The sequence below is a fragment of the Lithobates pipiens genome, unplaced genomic scaffold (genome assembly GCF_037356315.1).
Source record: "Lithobates pipiens isolate NorthernLeopardFrog02 unplaced genomic scaffold, aLitPip1_a1.2 Scaffold_8, whole genome shotgun sequence".
Classification (NCBI taxonomy): Eukaryota; Metazoa; Chordata; class Amphibia; order Anura; family Ranidae; genus Lithobates; species Lithobates pipiens.
In genome coordinates, this window is record NW_027507903.1 from 606,868,215 (window position 1) to 606,879,409 (window position 11,195).

The following is an 11,195-nucleotide window of genomic DNA, read 5'->3' on the forward strand; positions in this document are numbered from 1 at the left end:
AGAATAAAATAGAAAGAATTTGAATAGAATAAATTTGAATTTCGAATACTATGAATTCAAATTTTTTAATTAATTTTAAATTTGGATAGAAAAGATTATAATAAAATAGAAAATAGACTAGAAAAACGATAGAACAGAATAGAATATATTATACTTTATTCTGTTCTATTGTTTTTCTAGTCTATTCGTTTATATTATATTAAAATCTTTTCTATTAAAATCAAAATCATTATATACTAAATTCGAATTTCGGAAGATGGTTTTATATATATATATATATATATATATTTCCTTCCGACATTCAAATTTCGTATATAATTAATTCGAATTTGAATAGAAAAGATTAGAATAGAAATAGAGAATAGACTAGAACAATAGAACAGAATAGAATATAGATACTATCTATTTCATAAATTTTTTTTTTGCAGATTACCATTTGTTTTAATAAGATCTCCTGCAGACTATTAGCATCTATTTCATTTTTGCAGATTTCCTGCAGACTATTAGTATCTATTTCGTTTTTTCAACAGATCTCCTGCAGACTATTAGCATCTATTTCATTTTTTTTTTTTTTTGCAGATCTCATGCAGACTATTAGTATCTATTTTGTTTTCTCACCAGATCTCCTGTAGACTATTAGCATCTATTTCTTTTTCTAACAGATCTCCTGTAGACTGTTAACAGCCATTTCACTTTTTTTTTTTTTTTTGCAGATCTCCTGCAGACTGTTAGAATCAATTTCATTTTTCTTTTTTGCAGATTACTATTTATTTCCATCAGATCTTCTGCAGTATATTAACATTTATTTCATTTTTTTGCAGATCTCCTGTAGACTATTAGCATCTATTTCATTTTTTTGCATTAGAACAGCCATTTCCTTTAGTTCAGCAGATCTCCTGCAGACTATTAGCATCTATTTCATTTTTTTTTTTTTTTGCAGATTATTATTTATTTCCATCAGATCTCCTGCAGACTATTAGCATTTATATAATTTTTTTGCAGATCTCCTGCAAACTATTAGTATCTATTTAATTTTCTCATCAGATCTGCAGACTATAAGCATCTATTTATTTTTTGCTGGTTTCCTGCAGACTATTAGCAGCAATTTCCCTGTGCATAGAGATATAAGCGGTTATGTCTTTCTTGTTGTCTCTTCCTCATATCGTTCCTCCATTCATAAATGAAATAGATGCAAATAGTCTGCAGGAGATCTGCTGAAATAAAGGAAATGGCTGCTCTAATGCAAAATAAGAAAAGAAAAATGAAATAGATGCTAATAGTCTGCAGGAGATCTGCAAAAAAAAAATGAAATAGATGTTAATATACTGCAGGAGATCTGATGGAAATAAATAGTAATCTGCAAAAAAAAAATGAAATTGATTCTAACAGTCTGCAGGAGATCTGCAAAAAAAATTATAAAACCACCATCTTCCGAAATTCGAATTTAGTATATAATGATTTCGATTTTAATAGAAAAGATTTTAATAGAATATAAAAGAATAGACTAGAAAAACAATAGAACAGAACAGAATAAAATATAATATATTCTATTCTATTCTATTTTATTATAATCTTTTCTATCCAAATTTAAAATTAATTAATTAAAAAATTTGAATTCATACTATTCGAAATTCTAATTTATTCTATTTGAAATTTGAATTTCAGAAGATGGTTGTATATTCTTTTTATTTTATTCTATTAAATTATATTTTTTTCTAATCTTTTCTATTTGAATTAGAAATTTTGGAAGATGGTTAGTTACTTACTTATATACATCTGTCACATCAACTTCTCATACTTGCAGTGTACCAGTGCAAAAAAACACACACATCTTATTTCATTTATATTTATCACATCAATGAAGTTGTCAGCATGCCTGATTGAAGAAGTCTCGGATGTCGATCGCAAGGCAAGTACATATGCTGTATGTCATTGTCCACTTGCTACATCACCTGCCACAAGTTGTGTATTGTCCACTTGCCACGACACCTGCCACGAGTGCCACATGACCAAGTTGTGGATTGTCCATTTGCCACGTCACCTGCCACAAGTTGTGGGGTTCCTAGCACCAAGTGACCCCGAGATATGGACAATATGTCAAGTACTTTTCTGCAGAAGAGAATGAGCTTTTGCGACTCGACTTTGGGGCCACGTATCTCAGGGCCACTTGTCGCTAGGAACCCCAAATTTGGTATGCAAACACAGTAAAACTAGCACTACAAATTCACCAATTGGGGTTATGTCAACCAAATTCGAAAATATTTCTACCGGATTTGAAATGATTTCAACATGATTCAAAATTATTTCAACCAGATTCGAAAATATTTTGCAACCCGATTTTAGGGCCATGTATCTTAGGGTCACTTGGTCCTAGAAACCCCAAATTTGGAGATGTTGTAGTGCTAGTTCTATTGTGTTTGTATACCAAATTTGGTGTTCTTAGCTATAAGTGACCCCGAGATACGTGGCCCCAAAGTCGGGTCGCAAAATGTCATTCTCTGCTGCAGAAAAGTGCTTGATATTTTGGGACCTGAGTTTGGGGCCCCGTAACTCGGGGTCACTTGGAGCTAGAAACCTCAAATTTGGAGATGTTGTAGTGCTTTGGGGTTTCTAGCTATAAGTGGCCCCGAGATACGTGGCCCCAAATTCGGGTCACAAAATGTCATTTTTCGAATTTGATTTGAATTTCGTTTGAATTCGTTAGCATTGTAATTCGGTAATTCAGATGCATCCGAACGTCCAAATAATGAAAATTAGTACGAATTTCAATTCGGAACGTAACGAAATGCACATGTCTAGTCTTTATCAATGTTAACAAAAGACAAACAAATAAAGTTTGATGATAAGCATTCCTATGTCATTGTGATCACTGGTCATAGATTATTCTTGCAACCAATCACACGCCATTCTGAGACCAATCTGTGACCAGAGACCACAATGAGATAGGAATGCTTATCATCAAATTTTATTTGTTTGTCTTTTGTTAACATTGATAAAGGATCACCAGTGATTGGTCACATAACAATTTGTGACCAGTGACCACAATTAGATAGGAATGCAATGTCAACAAACTTTATTTGTTTGTCTTTTGTTAACATTGATAAAGACTAGACATGTGCATTTCGTTACGTTCCGAATTGAAATTCGTACTAATTTTCATTATTTGGACGTTCGGATGCATCACTTGCAAAAACAATCTGTGACCACAATTAGATAGGAATGGTTGTCAACAAACTTTATTTATTCATCTTTTGTTAGCATCGATAATGGGTCGCCAGTGATTGGTCTGCTAATGGCAAGTGATTGTTTGCAAAAACAATCGGTGACCTGCAACAATAATTGCCAACAAACTTTATTTCTTCATCTTTTGATAACAGATCGCCAGTGATTGTTCTTGCAACCAATCACTCACCAATCTGTGACCAATGACCACAATGAGATAGAAATGTTTATCATCAAACTTTATTTGTTTGTCTTTTGGTAGCATTGAAGGCTCACCAGTGATTGATCTCAAGATGGCGAGTTTGTGGTGAGTGGCCAGAGCCACGATGACGTCACTACCGCTCATGCGCACGGGAGACTTTTTTCCTGGCACGGTCCGGCAGCTTCAGCCAGGCATTCACAGCGCATGCACATGCTGACGTCAGCGGCTGCATGCAAAGTGAATAGATATTCATATTACCTACAGGTAAGGTAGGTAGGTAGGCTTACCTGTAGGTTAAAAAAAAAATGGGTATACAACCACTTTAACAAAAGACAAACAAATAAAGTTTGTTGACAAGCATTTCTATCCAATTGTGGTCGCTGGTCAAAGATTGTTTTTGCAACCAATCACTCGTGATTATGAGGCCGATCACTGACAACCAACTATCAATGTTAAAAAAAAGATGAATAAAGTTTGTTGACAACCATTCCTATTCAATTGTGGTCACTGGTCACAAATTGTTATGTGACCAATCGCTGGTGATCCTTTAATAATGTTAACAAAAAAGACGAACAAATAAAGTTTGATGATAAGCATTTCTATCTCATTGTGGTCGCTGATCACAGATTGTTCTCAGGACAGCGGGTGATTGGTTGCAAGAACAATCTGTGACCAGTGACCACAATGAGATAGAAATTCTTATCATCAAACTTTATTTGTTTGTCTTTTTGTTAACATTATTAACCGCTTCGCGCCCGCCCTATAGCCGAAAGACGGCTAAAGAGCGGACGCTATCTGCCGGGAGGCCGTCCCTGGACGTCCTGCTGTTTACTTCCGCAATTGCGCGCTCCCGGGAGCGCGCATCGGGGAAGTTCTGTGCTGGCCATGTCCCTCGGACACGGCCAGTCACAGATCGCTGTAAACGGCCAATCACAGCGGCCGTTTATAGCGCGATCGGCCTATCCAATGAGAGATGATCTCATATGTAAACATATGAGATCATCTCTCAGCGCCGCTCTCCCTCCTCACACAGACAGCGTGTGAGAAGGGAGAGATGAATGGCTGCAGCAGCCGTAAGTGAAAAAAAAAACAAAGTAAAAAAAAAGTGCCATCCGCCCCAGTGCCATCCTCCCCCAGTGCCATCCGCCCCAGTGCCATCCTCCCCCAGTGTCATCCGCCCCAATACCATCCTCCCCCAGTGCCATCCACCCCAGTGCCATCCTCCCCAGTGCCATCCTCCCCAGTGCCATCCACCCCAGTGCCATCCTCGCCCAGTGCCATCCTCCCCAGAGCCACCTGCCCCCAGTGCCACCTGTTAGTGCTATCTGTCCCCAGTGCCACCTGTTAGTGCTATATGTCCCCAGTGCCATCTGTTGTCAGTGCCATTTGTCCCCAGTGCCACCTGTCGTCAGTGCCACGTATAAGTGCCATCTGTCATCAGTGCCACATGTCATCAGTGCCACATGTCATCAGTGACACATATTGCCATCTGTCATCAGTGACACATATTAGTGCCATCTGTCATCAGTGACACATATCAGTGCCATTTGTCATCAGTGCCACCTGCCAGTGTCACGTGCCATCTGTTGTCAGTGTCACGTGTCATCAATGCCACTTATCAGTGCCATCTGTCATCAGTGTCACGCGTCATCGGTGCCACGTATTAGTGCCCTCTGTCATCTGTGCCACGTATTAGTGCCATCTGTCATCAGTGCCACATATTATTGCCACGTGTCATCAGTGCCACGTATAAGTGCCATCTGTCATCAGTGCCACATATCAGTGCCATCTGTCATCAGTGTCACGTGTCATTGTCCTAGTGCTCCAGGGCCTTCAAAAGTGTAATAGGTAGTCAACAATTTAGATGTGTAATTTATTTACTAGAACACGTGATGGCGCTCCCTGCATGCTGGGCCTCTCTATGTGGCCAGGCTGTGAAAAAGTCCCACACATGTGGTATTGTAATACTCAGGAGGAGTAGCAGAATTTATTTTGGGGCGTTATTTGTGGTATACACATGCCATGTGAGAGAAATAACCTATTACAATGACAATTTTGTGGAAAAAAATAAAAAAAATTAAAAATCTTAATTTTGCAAAGAATTGTGGGAAAAAAATGACAACATCAAAAACCTCACCATGCCTCTTACTAAATACATTGGAATGTCTACTTTCCAAAAAGGGGTCATTTGGGGGGTATTTGTACTTTCCTGGATTGTTCAGGTCACAAGAAATTAGATAGGCCACCAGTACATCAGGTGTGATCAATTTTGTATGATTTGCACCACAGCTTGTAGACTCTCTAACTTTCTCAAAGACCAAATAATATCCACTAATTTGGGTTATTTTTACCAAAGATATGTAGCAGTATAAATTGTGGCCAAAATTTATGAAGAAAAATTAATAATTTGCATAATTTTGTCACAGAAACAAATAAATCTGCGTTTTTTTCAAAATTTTCGGTCTTTTTTCATTTATAGCGCAAAAAATAAAAAACCCAGAGGTGATCACATACCACCAAAAGAAAGCTCTATTTGTGGGAAAAAAAGGACAAAAAATTCATTTGGGTACAGTGTTACATGACTGAGTAATTGTCATTCAAAGTGTGAGAGCACCGAAAGCTGAAAATTGGTCTGGGCAGGAAGGGTGTTTAAGTGCCCAGTAAGCAAGTGGTTAAAGGATCGCCAGCGATTGGTCACATAACAATTTGTGACCAGTGACCACAATTAAATAGGAGTTGTCAACAAACTTTGTTTGTCTTTTGTTAACATTAATAAAGGATCGCCTGTGATCGGTCTCAGGATGGTGAAAGTTTTGATGACAAGCATTCCTTTCTAATTGTGTTCGCTTTTTACAGATTGTCTTTTTCAACCAATCATTCGCCATTATAAAATTAACCACTGGCGACCCATTATCGATGTTAACACAAAGACAAACAAATAAAGTTTTATGATAACCATTGCCATCTCATTGTGCTCGCAGATTGGTCTCAGGATGGTGAGTGGTTGGTTGCAAGAACAATCTGTGACCGCAATGAGATAGAAATGCTTGTCAACAAACTTTATTTGTTCGTCTTTTGTTAACATTATTAAAGGACCGCCACTCGCTATCCTGAGACCAATCACTGGCGATCCTTTTTTAACCACTTCCCTACCGCAGTACTTCATATGACTTCCTTGACTTTGTTTTGTGGAGGGGATATCTGAATGATGGCTGCAGCTACAGGCATCATTCAGATATCATTCTTTCCAGCTGGCGATTCTGTGCATGATAAGAACGATCATGGTGGTACTTCTGCCATTTGATCATTCTTATAGGCGATGGGAGGGGAGACTTCCCCCCTCCCGCCGTCATCCGGTGCTTCTCCGGGCTCTTCCGTGCCATCGGGGACCGGAGAAAGAATCGGCCAGCGCCGGATGATGACGATAGAGATTTTCGGTGACCAGATGGTCACCAGTCATCTCTATGACTGTCGGAAGGCCCGGGCGAAATCTCTATCATCATCATCCGGCGCTGGCCGATTCTTTCTCCGATTCCCGGATATAAACAAAGCCGCGATTGCAGCTGTCAGCATGAGATTGGTGAGGTCTCATTGACCTCACATCTCTCCATAAAGAGGACCTGTCACAATATCTATAGATTCCTATTACAAGAGATGTTTACATTCCTTGTAATGCCGCGTACACACGACAGGATTTTCCGACAACAAAACTGTGGATTTTTTCAGACGGATGTTGGCTCAAACTTGTCTTGCATACACACAGTCACACAAAGTTGGTCGGAAATTCCGAACGTCAAGAACGCAGTGACGTACAACGAGCCGAGAAAAATTAAGTTCAATAGCCAGTGCGGCTCTTCTGCTTGATTCCGAGCATGCGTGGAACTTTTGTGCGTCGGAATTGTGTACACAATATCGGAATTTCCGATTTTGTTGTCGGAAAAATTTGAGAACCAGATCTCAAATTTTGTGTCACGGAATTTCCGACAACAAGCTCCCATCGAACATTTCCCGCCGGAAAATCCGACCGCCTGTACGGGGCATAATAGGGATAAAAAAAATAAAATAAACAAAATTAAGTCAAATAAAATAACAGAAGGAGTGAAACTATGACTTTTTTTTTTTTTTGCTACATCAGCGAATTTATCTGCGAGGGCAAATCAACTTAACGTTCATTTTGTTTTCCTCGTCTTCACATCATTGTAGCTCATCGTTTAAATTTACATTACCAACAATAGTCTTTATTCGTTTATATATATAAAAAATAGAGCCCAATTATCCTATACTATCCCTAGTATTTAGCCCACTGCTTCTCCCCATTATTTTACCCCCCCCCACCCTCTTTTATTTCCTATGCGGATAGAAGAAAGGAAAAGGAAGCCCAGAGCACACAACAAGACACTGAACGTCAAGCCTCAATCAGGCCTCCTCCCTTTATCCCTTTATATTCTAACCTGCTCAGCATAGCTCCAGGTTTTTTTTAACTTTTTCCACTTCTGCCAACTATCTATTGCCAGGTCTTTATCCTCGTATCCATCCCTACGTCTGACCATTTGGTAAGTTTCTTCTACCGCATCAATCCATTCCCAGATTGGTGGACTTTCCTCTTTTTGCCAGTTCTTAGGGATCACTCTTTTAGCAGCGTTCAAAAGATGCGGTACTAATGACTCTTGATATTTTTTTTATTTCCCCTTTAGTACCGTGGAATAAAACGATCCATGGATCCTCCGGGATTATGATATTCGTAATTTCTTTTACATAGTTTAAAATCTTTTTCCAATATGTGTTAATTTTTGGACAACTCCACCACAAGTGAGTCATCGTCCCTGCCTCTTTACACCCTCGCCAACAGTCCCCTGACCTGCTCGGTTGGAATTTATGGATTTTATCTGGTGTAACATACCATCTTGAAATGCATTTATAATTCATTTCTGCAGTATAGCTATCTGCTGCTGATCTATGGACCAGTTTCAAAATTTTTCCCAATGTGCCTTTATCACATAGTGAACCTAGTTCCCTTTCCCATTTTTGTATATACGGGGGGCTCTCCAGCCCCTCCCCCTCGGTCAGGAGCTCGTACAGCCTGGAGATGATCCTCTTTGAGTTATCTGTTAAACACAGCCTCTCCAGTGGAGAGAGCTCGTTTTCCCTTTTCAATGGCTGCGGTAAGCTCCCCACAAAGTGGGCCAGCTGGAGATACCTCCACTCATCTACTTTCCCTATTTCCCCTTTATATATTTAATTCATAAAGTGACCTCATCCTTCCATTTTTGGTGATATCTTTTACACACACCTTCCCCTTATTTAACCAATTCCCACTATTAATTTTTAATCCAGGAGGAAAATATTCATTCTCAGTTAACTCAATAAGTGGCGAGTTATACTGACCGTTTAATTTCTTGTATGCCCCATTCCAAACCTTCAGTGCATTTAGTGTTAAAACATTAATATTTACATCTAGTGTCCTGTACTTTGGTGGATTCCACACTATTTTATTCAACTGTGCCCTACTGAAAGTGTTCTCTATAGCTATCCATCTTTTCTCCTTATTATTCCCCCTAACCCACTCCACGACTCTTGACAGCACGATAGCTTTGTAGTATTTCTGAATATCTGGAACTGCTAAACCCCCTTTTCCTTTACTTCGTTTTAATGTAGTGAAGGGTATTCTTGGTTTCTTATTATTCCAGATAAAATCCATTATTAAGGATTTAATCTTAGCGAAATAATACTTTGGGATTGCTAAGGGGATCATCTGTAGTTTATATAATATTTTTGGCACAATATACATTTTCAATGCGCAGATACGTCCTAACCAGGATAGTGATCTGTTAGCTAATCTTTTACTTTCTTTCTTAATTTCTTCTAATAAGGGAAGATAGTTTAATTTATACATCTTCTCTATAGTGGTCGCTAATTTTATTCCGAGATAGTTCAATTCCTTTCGCCAGGGGAACTCAAACTTTTTTTGGAGCTTCTCTTTATCTAATTTACCCATGTTTAAATTCAAGATCTCTGATTTTGCCTGATTGGTTTTAAAATTCGAGAGTTGACCATATTGTACTATTACTTCCATTAGTTTAGGCATGGAGACACCGGGGGTTATTGATGTAAAATAAAATATCGTCTGCGAAAGCAGCCAATTTGTGTTCTTCCTTCCCTATTTTGATTCCCCTAATCTGTGGGTCGTTACGGATCGTGGAAAGCAGTGGTTCCAGGGATAATACAAATAACATAGGTGACAATGGGCATCCCTGCCTCGTTCCGTTTTTTAACTCAAAAGGTAAGGACATCATATCGTTAACCCTGACCCTCGCGGTAGGGTGTCTATATAGTGTCCCTATTCTCTTGATCATTTTGGGACCTACCCCCATCATTCTCAACGTCTGGAGCATAAAGCCCCAGCTCACCCTGTCGAAAGCCTTCTGGGCATCAATCGACCAGAGTAGACTGGGCCCCCCCCCCCCCCTAATTCCCTGGGAGAGAAGGAGCACCGTTCGCACCCCATTGTCCTTTCCTTCCCGCCCTGGTATAAAACCCACCTGGTCTGGGTGAATCAATGTGCCCATCATGGCCTTCATTCTTCCCGCCAGCACCTTAGCAAAAAGCTTAATATCAGCGTTAAGTAACGAAATAGGCCTATAATTAGGGCACCTTGTCTCATCCTTCCCCTCCTTCCGAATTATAGTTATATTAGCAGAAGCTGCCTCTTTACTCAACTCATAATCCATACCCATTCCATTCATATAACTACATAAATGCGGAATTAATATTTCTTTATATTTTTTATAGTAGTATACCGTAAACCCATCCGGGCCTGGGCTTTTCCCCCCGAGACTGATTCCATAAGTGCCCTTTTTAATTCCTCCTCTGTTATGGGTTTATCCAAATCTTCCTTGTCTATTTCCGTAATTTTTGTTAACTGGGCCTTTTCCAGGAACTCTTCTCTTTGTGCCTCCTTATCCTCCCCCGCAAGTCCCTCTAGCTGCTCTACTGAGTATACTTTCTCGTAATAGTTTTTAAATGTTTCTGCTATCTCAGATGATCCAAAAACCATTTCACCCTTTCCTGAATGAATCTTTTCTATGAAGTTCCTAGATTTTTCCTTTTGTAACTTTCTTGCAAGGTATTTGGTGGGTTTATTCCCGCCATTATACCTGTCCCTGGTTCTCTGACTGAGGGGTTTTTGAGTTTCTTGTTCCATTAAAATTTTCAGTTCTTCCCTCTTGGCTATTAATTTTGGGAGGATCCTTTTGTCTTGATTCCCTTTTTGTTTATGTTGTTTTTCTATTATATGTATTTCCTCCATTATGGTTCTTATTTTACCTAGTCGCTCTTTTTTCTTCCTAGCTCCCTGGGATATCAGGATACCCCTGATATAGACTTTGTGGGCCTCCCATAAATTTTGCCTTGATACCTCTTCCGTATTATTTATAGAAAAATACTGAAACTATGACTTTTAAAGCGCATATACAAAATTTTAGAAAAATAGAAAATATGTATTAAATTAAAAATACATATGTGAAAAAAAAGGAAGTAAAATAAAAAAAATTAAAAAAGCCTCTGTCCCCGGTAGCTCCCGTTCAGAAGTGAACACGCACGTAAGTCCCACTCACATATGTAAACGCCTTTCAAACTACACATGCGTGGAATTTTGTGCGTTGGAATTGTGTACACACGATTGGAATTTTTCGACAACAGATTTTGTTGTCGGAAAATTTGAGAACCAGATCTCAATTTTTTTTGTCACGGAAATTCCGATGGAGCCTACACA